A 20,421-nucleotide genomic window follows, 5' to 3' on the forward strand; every position below is an offset into this window, starting at 1 on the left:
AGAGCAATCATGACATCGGTACTATTATCAGCTCCATTATACAGGTGAGCAGATTGAGGCTCAGAGAGGCTCTGTGACTTGTCCAAAGTCATACGTACTAGTAAGTAACAGAGTTGCAAGGACTCTCCTTTTCCTGTTTTCCACTGCCCTGGGGGAGGTAGTCTTCAGGAAGAGGAAGGGCAGCCATGTCCAGAGCCCCGACCTCACTGCCCAGCGGCCTGGGCTCCTCTGGATAGTAAGGCCACCCTGACTCACACAAGGAGATGCAATTCCACTTTAAACTCAACCCACATATATCATATACCTACTATGTGCCGGCTCCTGGAGACAGGAGCTGGAGAGCTGGAGTCTGTCCTGGAGACAGACAGCGTCCCGCCCCTAAAAAGCTTGCAAACCCATTGGGTGGGCAATGTCCATACTGCGGGAGCCAGGCTACATGTACAACAATAAATATACATCCTCGTGCATGGAACTGGTGAAGAAAAGTAGCACCTACTGAATACCTCCTGGTATCAGACCCCAGGGATATCACATCATTTACTTTTCTATCATAACCTATAATCATATATGTATTGGTGTGATTATTTATTAAATATTATTAGTGCTATTGGTGTGATGGATTATTCCACACTATACCATGTACTCCATGGTACTAGCCAAGTGTCCCAGTATCAGACACAGTGCCTAGTGTAAAGTTGGCACTCAATAAGCATTTTTAAATAAGTGAATGAATGAAACATTCCCTGCCCTCAAGGAACTTGCATTCTAGCCAGGGAAGTGGAGCTGTGAACCCATGGTTGCAGTGCAGTGGGATGGATGCAGGATAGGAATAAGAAGACAAAGGTGTATGGGAGCAGGAAGAACAGACACACTTGGAGCAGGGGAACTAGCAAGGTATCCCACAAAGGGAGATGTGAAAGCCCTGTGTTTTTAAAAAATATTTATTCCTTTTATTTTTGGCTGTGCTGGGTCTTCACCACTGCGTACAGGGTTTCTCTAGCTGCAGTGAACGGGGGCTGCTCTCTAGTTGCAGTGTATGGGCTTCTCATTGCAGGGCTTCTCTGATTGTGAAGCACAGGCTCTCGGCGTGCAGACTCAGTAGTTGTGGCACAGGGCCTCAGTTGCCCCTCGGCATGTGGGATCTTCCCAGACCAGAGATCAAACCAGTGTCCCTTGCATGCAAGGTGGATTCTTAACCACTGTACCACCAGGGAAGCCCCCTGAAGCCTGGTCTTGAAGAAAGAGCCAGAGCTTCCCAGGGAGCTGGAGGAGAGGGAGGCAAGGTGAGGAGATCCTTAGAGCTGAGAGCACAGCCTGGGAAAGACAGAGGTATGACCCATCAGCTTTGTTAGAGAAACTCCCAGTGGCTTCGCGAGGCTGAATTATGGGTAGGGTGTGAGTGAGAGGGAGACAAGAGACACAGCTGGGGAGGGGACTGGACCAGATCTCAGAGGGTTTTGCTGCTGTGCCAAGGAGATCGGACCTTATTCCTTAAGCAGTAATGATTCTGGCAGGATTTAAGCAATGGAATATGTGGTTCAATTCATTTTAGAAAATGGCCCTGGCAGGGTGTGGAGGATGTTCTGGATGGTGAGCTTGGGGGAAGGCAGCCCAGTCTCAGCCCAGAGACTGGAGAAGGACTGTGAGGGTTTAAAGTGACAGAAACAGTGGGTCTGGGCAGGGAGGCGAAAGGCATAAAAGTCAGACCAAATGAACAGACTGAGTGACCATTTGAGGAAAGAGGTCACTTAAGCTCTTAGAGTCTCAGCCTCCTCCTCCATCAAATGAGGATAAGATGATCTACCCAACAGGGTCATTGTGAGCTTTCTCGGAGCAAAGACTAAAGGCTCACACGGGGTCTGGCAGGCGGTAGAAAGCTTTCTCCTCTTTGTACCTCGCTGTTCCTTTGTGCCACGTTTTAGGCTTTTGCAGCAGAGTTCGAGGGAATGCACAATCCTGGGATAGGAGGGAGGCAGCCGTGGGCTCTGGCAGCACCGGGGCACGTGCCCCGGCAGAGGGATGGGGTGGCTTGCCCAGAACAAGGCAGCCATGGCTGTAGGCCTCCAGGTCCCAGGCCAATCAACCCAATCGGACCTGCTGCTGGTACACAGGCTTTTCTCTGCAGGGAATACTCAGCACAGTCACTCATGTACCCTGCTCAGCTCACTGAGAAAGCAGCAACCACACCAGGCCTTTCAAGCAGAGGGATTTAAATTAGGGATTTAGTTGTACAGCTGGAGAATAGGTCAAAGTGAAAGCGTTAGTTGCTCAGTTGTGTCCAACTCTTTGCGACCCATGGACTGTAGCCCACCAGGCTCCTCTGTCCATGGGATTCTCCAGGCAAGAGTATTGGAGTGGTTGCCATTTCCTTCTCCAGGGGATCTTCCCAACACAGATATCAAACCTGGGTCTCCTGCATTGCAGGCAGACTCTTTACTGTCTGAGTAGGACAACCCAGAGATCAGCAAGAAACCACCGCCTTCCTAGCACTGGATAGAGGGGGCAGTGTTTCAGGAGCCCAGGAGCCAAGGCCTCCAAGCAGAAACTGGACCAGCTGCTGGCCTGCCAGAAGGAGCTGGGCCATGCAAGAAGGGGTTTTTCCACAGGAGCCAAAGAAGAGACACGGATGTCACAGAAATCTGGCTGGAAACAGAGTAAGGGGCAAAATATCCTGGCTTTCCCCCTCCTCCCATGCTCTACCTTACTCCAGCGCTTCCAATTGGCTGAACCCATCCAGAAACCAGCAGTTAAAGGTACATGGGAAATGTAGCTCCTTATGCCACAAATTAGGGCAGAGAAAGGCTGGACATGGGTCTGGGAACAACAAGGAAATGACCAGCATGCTCATTCATTTCTTCACTCACACCACTTCACTTCACTTCACTCACCCAGTAGACATTTATTGAGCAGTATGTGCTGGGGATTGAGGTGCGTGCATACTCAGTCATGTCCGACTCTTTGTGACCCCAGGCACTGTAGCCCACCAGGCTCCTCTGGCCATGGAATTTTCCAGGCAAGAATGCTAAAGTGAGTTGCCATTTCCTTCTCCAGGGGATATTTCCAACCAAGGGATCGAACCCATGTCTCCTGCATTGGCAGGCAGGTTCTTTACCACTGAGCCACCTGGGAATCCCTAGGTGCTGGGGAGATAATGATAAACAAGAATTCTGTGTCCTGCAACACCTGGACTGCACCCCTTTATAGCCCACGCCCCACTGGCCATGGGTACCTGCTCAACTAGGCTGCAGGATGGGGTTGGTGTGGAGTTTCTGGAACCCCTGGGAAGCTTCCAGTGTGCAGAGAAGATGGATGCAGGCTCTGCTTAGGCTCTAGATCTGGAGGAGCAAGAATCTCAGCCGACTCTACCTCCTCCCCAGCTGAAAGCTCACAGCTCAGAATGCAATGTCTCCAAAAAGGAAAGAAAACCCTTAAATCCCACTGTTTGTCTTTGGAGCCTGGGAAGCAAGGATCTAATGAACATGAAACGTGCAGGCCGCTCAGAAGTTGCCTTTGAAACCTCCCCAGGCCGGCTTTGTCAAGGAGCGGCATTGCCTTTCAAAGCTGCCTGGCTCCAAACTCCTCTCTCCTTCCTCGGTAGCAGGCAGTGGCTAATTAGCTGGAGATGTTAAATGCTCCTTAATTCACTGGAGAAGTCCCCACGCATCCGAGGAACTCGTAGCTGGGCTGGCGAGCTGAGTACTTCCACTCCCCCTACTCTCTCCCACAGGCAGTCCCCGCCCCTGCCAGCCTGGGTCCTCCAGCATCTCCTCCATGCCTGGGCTCGCCCTCCCCACTCCTTTGCATTGGGCTGTGTCAAACACAACCTCTGTTTCTTGAAGTCTTATCTTCTGGAATCTGCCTCTTCCAAGAAGCCTCCCCAGATGTACCGCACACATGATGACCAGCCACGCCCTGAGTTTTCACCCTCAGCGGGGTCCTTACCTTCACCCTTCTTCATGGGGGCAAGCCAGGCTGCACTCACTGCCTACCACTCAGCACAGTGCTCCTGCAGGAAAGAGCTCCAACCCACCCCAGGGGGAGGAGAGGCCACAAGGGAAGCACATTCAGGGCTTCCCCACATAGATGTCCACAGACTGGTCATCTGGCCAAGAGTCAACCTGACCTCATGGTACTTTCTGAGACTTTGGAAAGGATAGGCTCCTCTCTGGGCCTCTGTTTGTCGTCTATAACAAGGGGTTGTACTAGCCCAGTGCTTCTCAAACTGCAGCTGCCATAGAATCATTGGAGGGTTTAAGCGTAAATCGCTGGGCCCACCCCAGATCTCTGACTCAGCAGGATTGGGGTGGGAACTCCTGAGAACCTGCATTGCTAATAAGTCTCCAACTGTTGCTGCTGCTTCTGGTCCAAGGCCCATACTGGAGAAGCAGTGGGCTGGATGGATGAGTTTTAAGCTATATTTATCAAAGCTCCCTGGGGCTTCGGGAAGCTCACTCGCTCGAGAGACGGTAGGAGTGGGAATGGGGGTGGGGGACGCTGAGTAGGCTGGGCCCCAGCCCCTGGCCCCAGACGTTCGATTCTAACCAGTGGTGTTTGTTTGTACGCCCAGGTAAGGTTTAGCCAGAACCAAGTTTTCATGCTTTAAGTGAAATGTTTGGAACTTGCCGACTAGACTAGTGATCAATGTGGCCCCTTCCAGCTGCGATGTTCCAGGCCCCCGTGTTCATTCCACACCTCTCCTGGGCTTCTCTCACCTCTTTTTTTCTTGTTTACAGTCAAAGGGATTGGGGAGCACAGTAGGAACGAGACTGTAGATTCAGGTCTTTACTCTTGCAGGGGATGTGGGGATGGGCGGCGAGGCTGTGATCTCGAGGTCATTGTCATGGAGGGGTAGGGGGGACATTTCAACACAGAGATGCACCTCAAAGTGATGTGAGTGTGTGCACATGTGTGCAAGTGTGTGCATGCATGTGCATACATTTATATGCACATTCACAAGCCCACAAACACACACACACATGCTCCTCTACTTACAACCCCCACCCTGAAAAGGAGCCTGGGGCCAGTTCCTGGAAAACACAGTGGAGCTGCTTTCAGATGGGGTACGGGTGGTGCATGCGTGTATCTGCATGTTTGCATGGATGATGCCTGTGCATACAAATGAGCTACAGAGAGAGATGGGAAATGATCAGGGTGTGGACAGATTTTAAATAAAGCAGAGGTCTCCTAGAATCTCAGCCTTCCAGAACTACACTGGAGACCATCAGTTCCAAACCCCTTGCATATCCGATAAGGAAACTGAGGTTCTTCTGGAGCTAGAACCAGGGTTTCCTGGCTCCTGGGTCAGTGCTCTGCGCCCCACCCCACCCCCACCTACACGGTCTGCAAGGACGTCAAGCCTCTCTCAGGCACCAGGATGATGTCAGCTGAAACCAATGAAACTTCATGGCAAATGGACAAAAATGTTCACCAAAAGGATTCCAAGGCAAACAAATCCCTTCCCAGCCCTGCCTGCCCCCACCCACATCGCCATCCTTGGCCAGCTGCTCCCGGAGATGCCATTTCCAGGGGGCGACTGCCCAACCCCGCCGTGGGGCTGGGAGAGCCTTCGAGGAGAGCACAGAGGAGGAAAACACGGGAAGAAACCACCCAGGCCTTTGAAAGATTCATGGGGTTCTCTGGAACTCAGAGTTGTGTGTGGATTAGAGAGACATTAAAGATCAGCAGACAAGCAGCTGAGAAGCAGAGGAACAGAAAGAGGGTGTGTAAGTGTGTGTCTGTGTGCATGCGTGTAACGAAGACACACAACAGATTATCAGACTGTGCATATGTGTTTGTGCAAACCCAAGAGAAATCAACAGACAGCAGCATGTTCTGCAGGCTGAGGAGGAACACATATGCAAGCACGCTCGCACACACACACCCAGACACACACACACACTGGATGTGTGTGGGGCTGGGAACAAGGGAGCTGGGGTGAGGCCAGGAGGTGAAGGGCTGTTGGAGCAAGCCAGCATGCAGGCCGTTTGTGTCCGCAATGGAGTGTGTGACACAGGATGTCAGGGCACGTCTGTACATGTGGACAGGGTGGAGCCCGCCCCAGGGACCCAGAGAGGGAGTGGGGAGGGCGGGCAGCCCACAGCACCCGACGCCCTGCACACACGTGCCCTCATACTTCTGGGGGCCAGGCAGCCCCCACACCAGGTCCCCTTCTCTGGGACCCTGCTGATGGCCCCCCTCAGCCGCTGTGAATGTCCCCTCCTGCCTTCGCCTCCCATTCTTGCACCCCAGCCCTCAGCGGGGGAGTTCCCTCCTTCCACCCCAGGAGTTAATGTCCCCAGAAAATGATAGTCTCTAGTCTGGGACAAGTCTCTGCTCTCTGCCAGCAACCATGAAATCCCTGCCCACACCCAACCCACCCCCTACTCCCACCCACTTCTGTCTCCCAGCAGGGCAGCACAGACCTCCAGTTACACAACCTCGACATCAGATCTTATCTCTGCCTCTTACACTGTGTGACCTTGAGCAATATTTAGGCCTTTCTAAGTTCTAGTTTCTTCTGTTTAGAAGAGGGGAAAAAAAGAATAGTGCTCTTGTGAGGATTACGTGAGATAACCCATGTGAAGCCCCTTGCCTTGTGCCAACCATAAAGTACCTTCCCTTTCTAGCTTCTTAATGTATGCTCCCAGGGGTAAGGGTTTTGTTTCAAAGCCACAGGGACTTCCCAAGCAGCCCCAACACCTTGAAACCCTAAAGCTGGAAGTGATCTTAGAAGTCATGTGGTCTAAGCACCTCATCCCTTGTTGTAAGTGAAAACACGAGGCTTAAAGACATGTAACTTACATCAATAATGGAACTGAAACCAGAATACAGATCCTCTGCTTGACAACCACCAACTTTCAGTTTTCTCTCTTTAGCCAGAGCCAGAGGATATTCACAGTGATGTTCCTGGAAGGTTTACACCCCCTTGGTTTGGAGGTGAGACTGAGCCCTGAGGTGTGAGCTGGGACAGAGGGTGGAGAGGGAGGGCTCTGCAGGACAGAGCCATGTCCCCCTCAAGTCCTTAGCAATTCAGCTCTGGCCCCAAACTTGCAATCCCCATTAGCAAAGCCAAAGCTCTGGAAAGAATTGGATCCCCTCAGCATTTCCCTCACTCCCACTTAGAAGCAGCTTTCATGATCTGTCTCATGTGGTCCCTTGGGAGGTTAACTGCCCCCCATCCATTGTAAGTAATCAAAGGGTTTCTTCTACCTACACCTCCTTGAAAGGTCATGGCAGGCTTCTCCACTTCTTAATATTTCTGTAGCACAGACCCACAATGCCAGGCAGCTGCCTGTCTCTCCAGACCCCTGTTAGGTAAATTAAAGTGGAGGAAGTCTCGTCAGAGAACAGGCCTCTAACCTGATTCTGACCTACCTGGACACTCTCTGGATTCCATGCCTGCCTGCAAGTGCAACGAGTTAGGCAACACTTTAGATAAGAAAGGGAATGCGTGTGTTGTAAGCCACTTCAGTCGTGTCCGACTCTGCTCGACCACATGGACTGTAGTCCGCCAGGTTCCTCTGTCCATGGGATTCTCCAGGCAAGAATACTGGAGTGGGTTGCCATGCCTTTCTCCAGGGGATCTTCCCAGCCCAGGGGTCAAACCTGTGTCTCTTACGTCTCCTGCACTGGCAGGTGGGAGTGGATCTTAGAACTCTTGAGCCACTGAGGGTCTGGCCAAGCCCATGGGGTCTAATGAAACCCTATGATTCATGAGGTGAAACACACAACATCATTGTAAGAGAAGAGGAGTGAAGTCACTCAGTTGTGTCCGACTCTTTGCGACCCCGTGGACTGTAGCCCACCAGGCTCCTCCATCCATGGGATTCTCCAGGCAAGAGTACTGGAGTGGGTTGCCATTTCCTTCTCCAGGGGCTCTTCCCAACCCAGGGATCGAACCCAGGTCTCCTGCATTGCAGGCAGACACTTTAACCTTTGAGCCACCAGGGAAGCCCAAGAAGCCCTTCATTGTAAGAAGGTTCAAGTAAAACCAGAGCTACATTTTTCACACAAACTGATGATGATGTCACTTTGTAGCCTGAGATTATAAGCAGGGAGCCCCCAAAACTGCAATTTGAAGTCTCACCCGTGGGGTGGACACTCCGCCTGGGACCTCTTCCCAACTGGGACTCCAGATTGCTGTTAATGAGGGGCTTCCCAGGACACTGTTTAAGTCTGGATGTTGGTTGGCCCAATTTGGTAACGTATGTGCTGTTACTTTTCACTACTGTTTCTACATTTTTCTTCTTTTAATGACTGTATATTGAAGTTAAGTCAATTAATCCTCTATTAAATATTGAAACTGTTTATTGTGTGTGATGAGTGGTTTCTTTTGTTAAGGAATCCTTTGAACCTGAAACGAAAGTAAAACTTTCCACACAACAGCCCCACATTTGTCTCTTTATCTGGCTCTGTGTTCTTATCATTCTTCAGTCATGATAAGGACCCCCAGAGCTGAGGAAGACAGGATGATGCTGAAACACAGCCCCTCCCTGGAGGACAGGAGTCCCAGGGGAGGAGCTGAAGGCTGGTTCCCAAGAGGACAGCAGCAGTCATGCTCCTTGTGTTTGCTAGTATCACCCAGGACGGGAAGGTTCCTGGGAGAGGCTAGTGCATGGGCGGGAGGTGAGACCAAGGCGAGGTCTGTCCACAAGAAGAGCAAGGCATGCCGGAAACTAAGCAAGGGGGAAGGGGAATGCTGAAGGAGGTGCAGGGGGGGGATGGATGTGGCAGAAACCAAGGAAAGGAGTACAGCTGGGGAACCCACATGGCAGGAACCTGGAACCAAAAAGTAGAAGCACTGCCAGATTCACTTTCCTCACCCCCTCCTGCAGTGACAAAGCAGTCCCCCACCCCCACCCCAACGGCAGGAGGGACACCGGAGCCCTGGGAGGAGGTGGAGGTCAGGACAGGAAATTCAGGTTCCTGAGCCCAGGCCTGTTCTTGCACTCCCTTAATCCTAGAGAGAGGCAGCCAGGAACCAGGGCAAGTTAGAGACTCCTGAGTACACAGTCACCGCCTACCCTTCAGCAGCTGGCTGGGGAGAGGTTGAGCAATGGAAAGGAGATTTCCTCCAAGTAGTCTTTGCAGGCCATTTGTGTCCTACTCATCAGGACCATGTAGCTTAATCTTCAGGGTCACACCACTCACTCCCTTCTCCAAAACTCATTTGTCCAAGTGTAGTTCACGTGACAAACATCTAACGTGTTTCATTCATTCTTTCCTTTAGAGAAGAAAGTAGTCGTCCTTGAAAGCAAGGACTCTGGAGCCAAACTGCCTGGCTTGATCAGCTGATGGCTGTGTGATCTTGGGCAAGTAACTCAACCCCTTTGTACCTTCATTTCCTCACCTGCAAAATAGGGATAATATTAATAACTACCTTATAGGAACACTGTGAGGTTTAAACAGGCCAATAAATGTCAAGAACTTAGGATAATGGCCAATACATAATAAAAGCTAAATAAGTACTGACTGTACTTATTTAGTACAAGTGTATTTAGTACAAAGTATTATTTATTCAAGCATCAAAAAGTTATTGAGCACTGGCTGTACTAGATGTTGGTCTGAACTCTGGAATCCTATGACGAGCCATCCAACGTGGTCCCTACCCTCATGAGACTACATTTTAGTGGGAAAGACAAACATTCAATAATCACTAATAAAATTTACATATTTACAAATTGCGATAAGAGCTGTTAAAGACAAAGATAGAGAGCTATGAGAGCATATAGGAGACCTAACAAATTTGCTATCTGGGGTCTGATGTTCCTCTCATTCTTCCCTGCTCATTCTGACCATCCTGGGTTGGGGGGGGGGGGTTGCCATCGTCATTGGCAGGCACCCATTAAGGACAAAGCTCATCTGTGCCCTTCACGGTTCTGGCCACAACCATGCCCACCACTCATCCTCTGCATGAGACGCCCAGGTAGGCTGAGTCCCCATCACCCTGCCTGCCACCACCACTACCCCATTTCTGGACCTGCTTCTGAGCAGAGCCAAAGTCCTGCTCTGGTGCTCACTGTGTCCAGTCAAGAGCAATTGCTCAGAAGGTCATGACTATCAGTCAGGGGTCCTACCCGCTAGAGAAGACTCTTGAGAGTCCCTTGGACAGCAAGGAGATCAAACCAGTCAATTCTAAAGGAAATAAACCCTGAATATTTATTGGAAGGACTGATGCTGAAGCTGAAGCTCCAATATTTTGGTCACCTGATGTGAAGAGCCAACTCACAAAAGACCCTGATGCTGGGAAAGACTGAAGACAAAAGGTGAAGAGGGTGGCAGAAGATGTGATGGACATGAACTTGGGCAAACTCCAGGAGATAGTGAGGGACAGGAAGGCCTGGCACGCTGCAGTCCATGGGGGTCGCAGAGTCAAACATGACTTAGCCACTGAACAACACCTGCTCCCTTAGAAACTGTCCTAAGCCTAATATCTAGCCAGGAAGATGAAGCCAAGTATTGTGCTAGATACATTACAATTCATTTAGCAAATGTATTTCAGTTCTCTTTTAATCATCACAACAACTTCATGAAGTTGGTATTATTATTATTAGATCTAATTTACAGAAAAGGAAACTGAGGCTCTGAAAGGTTAAATCACTTTCCCAAGGTCACACAGCTTATTCGTTGGAACAGCTAGGACCCTGACCTAAGTCTGCCTGACTCCAGATCTGAAGTCTTAAAAAAGCATAGTATGATTTTTTCAATAGCATGAGTAATAATACAATAGCTAACACTTATATAACACTTTCTATGTGATAGGTACCCTTTTATACACTGAATGTCATTAAATCATTTAACCCTCACAATAACCCTATGAGGAAGATGCTATGGTTAGTCTCATTTTACAGGCGAGGAAACCAAGGCACAGAGAGCTTAAGCTGTGTGCCAAGGTCCATTTAGATGAGTCATAAAGTCAAGTCAATCATGATGAGGGTCGCAGAATGGTAGGGAGTGTAACGAGCTTAGCAGCCTTACGTGGAGCCTGAGGGAGGAAGGGATGAGCTCACGGCTGCGGTGGAGCCGCTGGTACCTGGGCAGAGCCTGTATCTCTGCCCCCTGCAGCCTCTCTCACCCACCTGCCTCCAAGGATGCATGTCTAGGCTTCCCTTGGGACCTGGCTGTCTCCTCCCCTCTCCTTGGTTCACCCGTGTGAGCCAGGGCGTGGACACCACCCCATCCAACTCTATCTCCCTTCTATTCATGGGACTCACCACCTGGCCCTGGGCCCCCATCACAAGGCTCTATCAGCAACTGAGTCCAGTGAGGCTGCGAGTCCAGGGCTGCTCTGCCCACAGTGATAGAAGAAGCAAACAGAGCAGGTCAGCTGATGGCCAGCTCAGAGGCCTCAGGACAGGATGGCCCCTCCACACCACTCTGGTCTCTTCCTCCAGAAGGTGACCTCAACCCAGTGCAGTGGGCCTAGACTAAAAAAACAAACCCCAGGCAGAGCAGGGGCAAAGGGTGCCCCGTGCAATGTCACAGCTCCCAGCCTAAGGAATTTCAGACAACCAGCTTTCCTGTTCCTGGGTACCCCTCCCTCCCATTCCAGCTAAGTCTCTGTCCTTCTCAGGCCCTTCAGGGCCAACCCTCCCCCAAAGAACAGTCTCACCTCCATCTTCATCACAGGATGAGCATGGGGTGATGAGCCAGGGAAAGGAGAGGGCATGGATTAAAGGTACCAAGGACCTGGGGAGCTGGAGAATTCATTTTACTTTTGTCCTTGCATCTGTGGCACCATCCTGCCAGTACCTCCAGGGCCGCGGGGCCCTCCTTCTTGGCTCTGCGTGGCTTCTGAGAGCTCAGCCTCCTGAAGACAGAAGGGCTTGATCGGGGTTACCCCAGTGGGAAAAGGGGAGCCCCATCAGCAGGAGGGTCAGGTGATGTGGGAGTGCAGAGGGAGGGGAGCAGGGGCAGGGCGGCGAACCGCCCGCAGCCCCACAAGGCCACTTGCTGCTGTTTCTCCCTCCTCCAGCCCCTGGCTTGAGTCTCCAGAGGTCTTGTGTGGAGGACAGAGCAGAGATGAAGAGGAAGGAGCCGCTGCGTGAGGCAGAGAGGACCCCATGGACTAGCTACTGACTTGAATGGCCCCTATGGACAGGAAAGCAGGGCCTGTGTGGATTGGGGTGGGAGCTACAGATCCTATTGAGGACATGCCCTCCCTCCAAGTGGCTTAGAAACATCTAGATGAAGCCTTGCGCTGAGCTGGCATGTTTCTACCTCCCAGCTGGACCACAAAATAGGAGGAAACATCCATAAAGTACCCGAGCCGCCTCTGAGGCCCCAAGCCCTGCCAAGGGGCTGCTGGTTCCCCTCTAATTGATCTTAATTTCCATGATTTGCAGGTCCCAGGCTCACCAAGGGCCCATTCCCCACTGTGATGGATGGCAGGAATTGTCGGCCTGGTGAGCTGGCTCCCAGGGGCTCTGGGCCAGTATAGCAGAGTCCTTCGGGGTGCAGGACAACCCAGGCCTTCACCTGAGCCTACTCTTGCCAGGTCACTGCCGATTTGTGTGATGCCTCTGCGCAAAGGAGAAAAGAGGTGCCTCTTTCTCCAAATGGACATAGGCCCCACCCCGGTGTATGGCCATGAGAAGGGCATAGGCTGGATTTCAGCCCCTGTCCACCTCTCGACTAAGAATCCTTGCACAGTGTACAACCTGCCCACCCGCACAGAGCTATTAGACTTCAGGGAGTACACCCACTGAAGGAGCCTAATAGACAAGTCTTAACCTCTCATTTCACAAGTGAGGAAGTACAGACCCAGGAAGAAAGGGTCATTCAGCCAAGGTCACACATCAGGCTGGAGGCAGACCCAAGACCAAAGATTCAGGCATCCCAGCTCCCAATCTAGGGCTTCTGCCTCCCCCTACTCTATCCAGTTCTCACTCTTGGGGACAGATGGCAGAGCCGAAACAGCAGGAGAGCTCCTGAAAGCAGCGCCTGGGGAAGCGTTCTTGCACTAATTAGAGGAGAAGTGATAACCTCATCCCAAACTCTGTCTAGACATAAAATTGAACATAAAACTCCCTGAACCGTGTACCACCTAACCCTTGGCTGGTGTGCAACGTGAATATAGCTCTTCCCCAGTTATTCTCTGTCTACAACCTCATCTATCCTAGGCTACTTCACTGTCCGGATGTCCCTGAATGTCTGTCTAGGCTAGTACATCTGTCTTAGCATGGGAACTCCCAAATGAATTTCTTGCTTCTGGAGAACTCCTGTACACATACAACGGCTCAGAAGATGACTTTTAATTTAAACCAAGGTGTAGGCAGTGGTGATAGAGGAGGAAAGGAGGAAAGGGGTTGGCAGAAGAAGAGAAAGAAAAGGATGAAGAGCAGTCCCTAATGCATTAGTTCCTTGTCCTGGGATTCCAGTTGCCTGTAATATGACTGAGTTGTGCTTCAGGGAAACGGTGGTGAAGATACACACCTCTGCGTGTGCACAGCGCACTCTCTTGCTCTCTCTCATTCTCTGGGTGCTGCCTGCAGTATAACATGGTGATTAACCTCAGCTGGAGCCAGACTTCCTGGTTCTGAATCCTGGCTTTGCCACTACCTGGCTATGAAATTTCAGGCAGAGGACTTAACTTTCCTGTGTCTCAGTTTCTTCCTCGGTAAAATAGGCTAACGACAAACATGACCTCAAAGAATTTTCTGAAGATTATAAGGGTGAATATATGGGCAACACCTAACGCAGTGCCTGATTGATAGCAGGTATGCAGTAAACATTGGCTGTAACATATACATTGGGGTGCTGTTTCTTGACACCTTGTCTTGCCCCTGTTTTCCTATAGTGTTAGGTGGGCAGGGGTGGGAGGAGATTGTCCAGGCTGCCTGAAACAATTCCCAACTCAGTATTCCAATTGTCTAAGCAGAGATGGATTTCCTTAAGTAGTGAGCTCCCTGTCACCGGGAACAATCAAGTGGAATCCAGACGAACATTTGGCATGGGTGTGGCAGAAGTAGGGTGGGGGTGGAGGGGTCTCTTCCAAAGTCCCTTCCAAACTCAAAACACTATGAATATAAGAATAAATGTGCATCTCCTGGCACCCCCATGGGCACAGCCTTGCATACAAATGAGGGCATACATTCAAGGGTGCACTCTCCACACTGACTTTGGGGACCAGAAAGAAGTACCTCACACCAGGCAAGCCAGCATCCCCAGCCAGCCCCTCCCCTAGCACCTGACCTACTCCTGTGTACACACAGCAGCCAGGTGGCAGGCAGGACCTTTCAGGGAGGCGCTGAGTGGGATTTCAACAAACCTGTTTCCTACCACTCCCAGTTATCTTTTTACAGGCACCCACTGCCAACCTCCCCACCCCCACAGCAGGCCAGCTCCAAGAGAGCACGTGGGAGCAGGTGGCCAGGCATGGGACAAGGTAACTGGGTATTGATTTTACCTCTGATGTAGGTAGACTAATTGGGAACCTAGGGCAGTCCTGGGAACTCTGGCCTCTAAAGCACCAGGGTGTACAGAATTCAGATGCTGCAAGAGGTAGTTCAGTTCAGTTCAGTCACTCAGTCACGTCCAACTCTTTGCGACCCCGTGGACTGCAGCACGCCAGGCCTCCCTGTCCATCACCAACTCCCGGAGTTTACTCAAACTCATGTCCACTGAGTTGGTGATGCCGTCCAACCATCTCATCCTCTGTTGTCCCCTTCTCCTCCCGCCTTCAATCTTTCTCAGCATCAGGGTCTTTTCCAATGAGTCAGTTCTTTGCATCAGGTGGCCAAAGTATTGGAGTTTCAGCTTCAACATCAGTCCTTCCAATGAATACCCAAGACTGATCTCCTTTAGGATGGACTGGTTGGATCTCCTTGCAGTCCAAGGGACTCTCAACAGTCTTCTCCAACACCACAAAATTTGGATGCTACAAGAGGTAAGGACTTCCTTATTGCAGAAGGAATGAAGAAAGAATTTGTAGGAGGGTCAGATTAGAATTGGAAAAGACCCTGATGCTAGGAAAGATTGAGGGCAGGAGGAGAAGGGGGCAACAGAGGATGAAATGGTGGGATGGCATCAGTGGACATGAGTTTGAGCAAACTCCAGGAGACAGTAAAGGAGAGGGAAGCCTGGTATGCTGCAGTCCATGGGTCACAAAGAGTCAGACACGACTGAGTGACTAAACAACAACAGATTAGCAACCGCCCTTCCAGACAAACCTATTCCTACCCCTGTCTTGTTCTGACTAGCACCCCACCTCACACAGTCCCCCAACACTTCCCCTGGGTGCTGTGTGCCATCCATTAGCCATTCTGTGCAGAGGGCCGAGTGCAGATAAATCAGAGCAGCAGCACATTCAAGCCTTCCTATCAGCCCAGGATGCTCTGCTGTATATTATTTGTCTGCAGCAGCTGCAACAGTTCTTCTTCCTAAAAATCCTGGCTTCGCCTGGTATTAAAAAGGGCCCCTAAGTGCCAGGAACAGTTTGCTAGGAGAGGAGATCACACACTGGGGGGAATGAGGAACTGGGTCAGCCTGGGATGAACCTTTTGCTCCTGCCCTGGTCCAAAGGTGGATGCAAAAATTAGGTGGGGGAAGGGAGGGAAGAGAAGGCAGAACAGGAGGGGGACAAGGAGCCTCCCAAGGATGCAGAGAGCTTTCCCTGAGGACCAGTGCACCAGTCTCCACTCTCCAGGAGGTGGGGTGTATGTGTGCGTGCACGTGTGTGTGTGTGTCTGCTGCACATCCCCTCCAGCTTCCCTACCACAACCCAGCTACTCTTCCCAATCAATGGCCTCTTTGTGGCTGAGAAGGTATGGGGAGGGTGTGGGTGAGGGGAAGCCACATTATATGCGCCTGGGAGCACACGACCCCAGCTTGCTACCCTCGGGTCCAGGGCTCCCAAGAAGGGTCTCCATACCTCTGGACTTACAAGATAAGGCAGTCAGGGGCAGTGGCTGGAGTTTCCCTGACTTCCGGAGGCAGTCGTCTATCCCACAGTCCCGGGAAGACGAGCTCTCCCTGGGCCCACGCCCGCTAGGTGGCGCTGGGCAGTCGTGCTCCTCCCATCCCCCCAGGCCACCCCAGCAACTTTGGAGGCCCCAGGACGCCTGGAGGTGAGCAGGGGTGGCTGGTGCTTCAAGGTGGGGCAGGGAGAGAGGAGTCCCATTCCCTCTCTCATTTATTCATGTCCAAGGAATTTATAAGGCCTCAGTCCTCAGGAACTGAGGATGCCCTTCTCTCTCTTTTAAATTGAAGCATAGTTGATATACAATATGGTGCTAGTTTCAGGTATACAAACAAGTGATTTAGTTATACACATATATATGTCTGCCTGCTCAGTGGCTCAGTCATGGCTGACTCTCTGTGACCCCCTGGCCTGTAGCCTACCAGGCTCCTCTGTCCATGGGCTTTCCCAGGCAAGAATACTGGAGTGGGTTGCCATTTCCTACTGCAGGGACTTTCCTGACCCAGGGGTCAAACTCAAGTCTCTTGGGCCTTGGCAGGCAGGTTCTTTACCACTGCACCACCTGGGAAGATTCTTTACCACTGCACCAATCTGAATATGCTTCAGATTCTTTTCCTTTATAGGTTATTACAAGGTATTGAATATAGTTCCCTGTGCTACACAGTAAGTCCTTGTTTATCTAGCTTATACACAGTAGTGTATATCTGTTAACCCCCAGCTCCAAATGTATCCCTCCCCACCCTTTCCCTTTTGGTAACTATAAGTTTGTCCTCTATGTCTGTGAGTGCGTTTCTGTTTTGTAAATAAGTTTCCATTGTATCTTTTTTTTTTTTTAGATTCCGCATATAAGTGATATTTGTGATATGTGATATTTGTCTTTGATTTATTTCAGATTTAGTATGATAATCTTTAGGTCCATCCATGTTGCTGAAAATAATATAATTTCACCATTTTATGACTGAATAATATTCCATTGTATGTGTGCATATATACATATATATATATATTTCCACATCTTTGTCCATTATCTGTCGATGGTGCATGTCCTGCTCTTGAAGTTCTAAATGCCCCTCTCCTCCAGAAGCCCACAACCTCAGAGAGACAAGAGATCCAGGAAATGTGAATCCAAGGTAATCTGTGCCAAAGGCCAAATGGAAGTACAGCCAGTGCTCTGAGTTCAGAAACAGCTGTGGGAGGAGACAGAACAGAGCTCTGGCAGGGGTTATCTTGACCATTCTGCTCTGGGCCAATCAGATGGGTGAAAGTCATCCATCCCTTCCAGGGCCAAGCACGGCACTAGACCCTGAGCATCTGACTGTGACTGGGTAACACAGTCCCTGTCCTCAGAAAGTGTGCAGATGTGTGAGGGAAAGAAACACCAGGCAGATAACCACGCAAATAATTAACTGTCATACATGATCAGGTGTGTGCTTCCCAGGTGGTGCTAATGGTAAAGAACTTGCTTGCCAATGCAGGAGATGTAAGAGATGCTGGTTTGATACCTGCGTCGGGAAGATCTCCTGCAGAAGGGCAGGGCAACCCACTCCAGTACTCTTGCCTGGAGAATCCCCATGGACAGAGGAGCCTGGCGGGCTACAGTCCACAGGGTCGCACAGAGTCAGACACAACTGAAGTGACTTGGCACGCACACACCTGTACAAGTGTATAGAGACTTAGGGGGGAAGATTCCGCTCTTACCCTGGGATGCCTGCTCCAGTCCCAACCAGGGTTGGAAGCAGAAAGTTTACATTATAAAGAACATAAGGCCACTCCCTCTTAGCAGACAGAGGAAACAGTTGCCTAACATCCAAAGCACAATCAAGGCTAGGGTGACGTTTTCCCTCTGGGTAAACTGGGAAAAGAACCAATGTTTACCGAGTGCTTAGTTTCAGGTAACAGCCTGGTTGATGGCTCCTCATTTAGTCTTCACTTCACTCTGTGGAGTGGATGTTAAGCCCACTTTACAGAAAAAGAGGCTGAGGCTCAGGAAGGTTAAGGAACTGGCCCAATTTGCCAAAAGCCGGTCTGAGGAGCTAGGATTGAAATTCGTAACTACCGGGGTCCTAATTCCACTCTTCTGCTGTAACTCGCTGCCTCTGGGGCCATGTTTGGATGCCCAGCTGGGGGCCAACAAAAAGAGTACAGGGGAGGGGAGAGAGAGAGAGAGAGAAAGAAAAAGGAGCCTGGCATGCTAGGACGTCACCAGATCAGGGCTCTTGTCACCACCTCCTGTTCACATAGCCAGCCCTTTCTCAGCATCCTGACCAAACCACCACCCGCTTAACATTCCGCTCAGTCTCTATTCCGTTCCGACTCCAAATGTTTATCAACACATGCTGTAATGTAATCAGCTCCTGGGAAAATACACACCAGGTAATGGATGCTGACAAGAGTGTCAAACAGATGTCCCCTCCCTTTCCCTCCCTCCCAGCCAGAGTCGGCACACCCAGGAGGCTGGGGAACGCCTCTTGTCACACCAACCCTCCAGCCCCGGCAAGGGAGGCCCTCCTTCCACAGTGGGGCACGGTGCCGAGGGCTCACACACCTCATCTCATCTCATCCTCATGGCAGCACCTTAAGGGTGGTCTTATGGTGCCCATTTTACAGATGCAAAAACTAAGGCAGGAACCAAGATGATGAGGCCGGAGTGAAGCAACAGGACCATCAGAAGCACGAGAAGGGAGGATTATTCTGCCTGTTCATTCACCAGGAGGCCACCTCCCCTGTGGAGCAAAGGCCTTTGAAGAAAGCTGTCTCATCACTTTCAAAGTTCTTGGATCCGAGACCTCAGGGCCTGGCTTCCATGGGCCTGACAGGCCAGGTGTCGGGCTGGTGGTTTGTTCTGCGTTTCTGTCCCAGCCAGGTTGGGGAGGATGCTGCACGGGTCCTAAAGGCTTAGGACAGGGCAAAAGAGACAGGCTTGGGCTGCAGTGTGGCAGGAGAGAGGGGTCTGAGGGAGGCCGAGGTGGCTGCTTTGTCCTTTTCCTCTCCCTTTCTCCTAGAACCAGAGCTCAAAGACCCAAGGGCCAGCTCAGACAGAGGTGAGAGGAAGTGCGTAGAGCTGGGGACAGCCCCCCCACCCCACCCAGGACCTCTGGGCCCTCCGGGATCAGCTGTCCATGGCTGGATAATCCTAAAGGAAATCGGCATTTGCTTTTCCCTCCAACACAGCCCTTACAGATGCTCCTTTCATCTGACAGGAGTTGTAAACCAGATTTTATGGGATTTCTAATGAAGACGGTTTCCCTTTATCAGCCTCCAATTCCCACTCCTCAGCATGGGTCAGCTCCAGCAAGTGTTCCAACCAGGAATCCAGAATCTAGCACCAGGCCCCCCGCCCCCCCTCCAACCCCCCACCCTGAGTACTGCTTTCCACAGCCACAGCTAGAAGCTGTCAAACAGGCCTTGGAGGCCATGGGAAGCTCAGCTCGACGGAGAAGTCAGAGCTGGGTTCCAGGCTGCCTCCCAGATGGTGTATTTAACCTCTCTGCTTCTGCTTCTTCAACCATAAACCTGGGGTAATAATGCCTGTTCCACCCACCTCCCTCACCAGGCCGCTGTGAGGATCATATGAGATTATAGCCCTGAAAGCCCTTTGAAAAATATAAAGCAATCACCCAGCCTGGTTTGGCTATTATTATTATTGCTGTTGTGATTGTGTGTAGGTGCAGCTGGGAAAGTCGATTATGGCAACTTGTGTGTCTCTGAGAGAGAGCTTGTTTGTGGGCACAGGGGTGTATGTACCGGGTTCATGGAAAGATGGAGTTCTTGTGTCAGCATCTGCCTTTAAAGATGCCTACGGGCAAAGTATGTGGCTGTGAGTGTATCGATACATGGGCACTCATTCAAGTGTCTTAGTATAATATCACATCAAATGTAGCAATATAACAATCCTACGTGCCAGGCGTCTCGATGAACACTTGAGGTGGGGGTTGGGCCCGTGTAGGTGTACAGGCATCGACGTGAGGCTGGGTATGCAGCAGCTGTGACATCTGCGTGTCAGTGCTGGGCGCGTGTCGTATAATGTGTACCTATTCATTTCATGCACATAGCAGGGAATCTCTCTGTGTGCTTGCCTGAGTTTCAGGGAATCTGAGTGTGCGTACACAAGTATGGGTGTGCACATACATGCTTATGGGTACACAGCCATGCTTGCACACCCAGACACACCTCCCTGTACCTGGGTCGATGGTGCTAACTGTGATTTACCAGCCGCCTGGGCTGAGGGAGCCCCGCAGGGCCTGAGCTCACCGTCACGCAGCCATCAAGCCCACACCCACTGTGGTGACAGCTGCGTGCCTGGGAGGCCCACGCTACCCTCCGGAGCCCCCGCCTGTGCCAGGCAGGAGGACCCCTGCCAGCGGAAGATACAGACTGACTATACCATGCTTGAAGCCACAGCAGGACCCAGCAGATGGACCAGACTTGGGGGGGATGGGGGCGGAAGACAGCTGGGACTGTAGGTCCAGAGGACATGGCTGTAACAGGCCAGACCCAGTGCC

The sequence above is a fragment of the Bubalus bubalis genome, chromosome 16 (genome assembly GCF_019923935.1).
Source record: "Bubalus bubalis isolate 160015118507 breed Murrah chromosome 16, NDDB_SH_1, whole genome shotgun sequence".
NCBI classification, from domain to species: domain Eukaryota; kingdom Metazoa; phylum Chordata; class Mammalia; order Artiodactyla; family Bovidae; genus Bubalus; species Bubalus bubalis.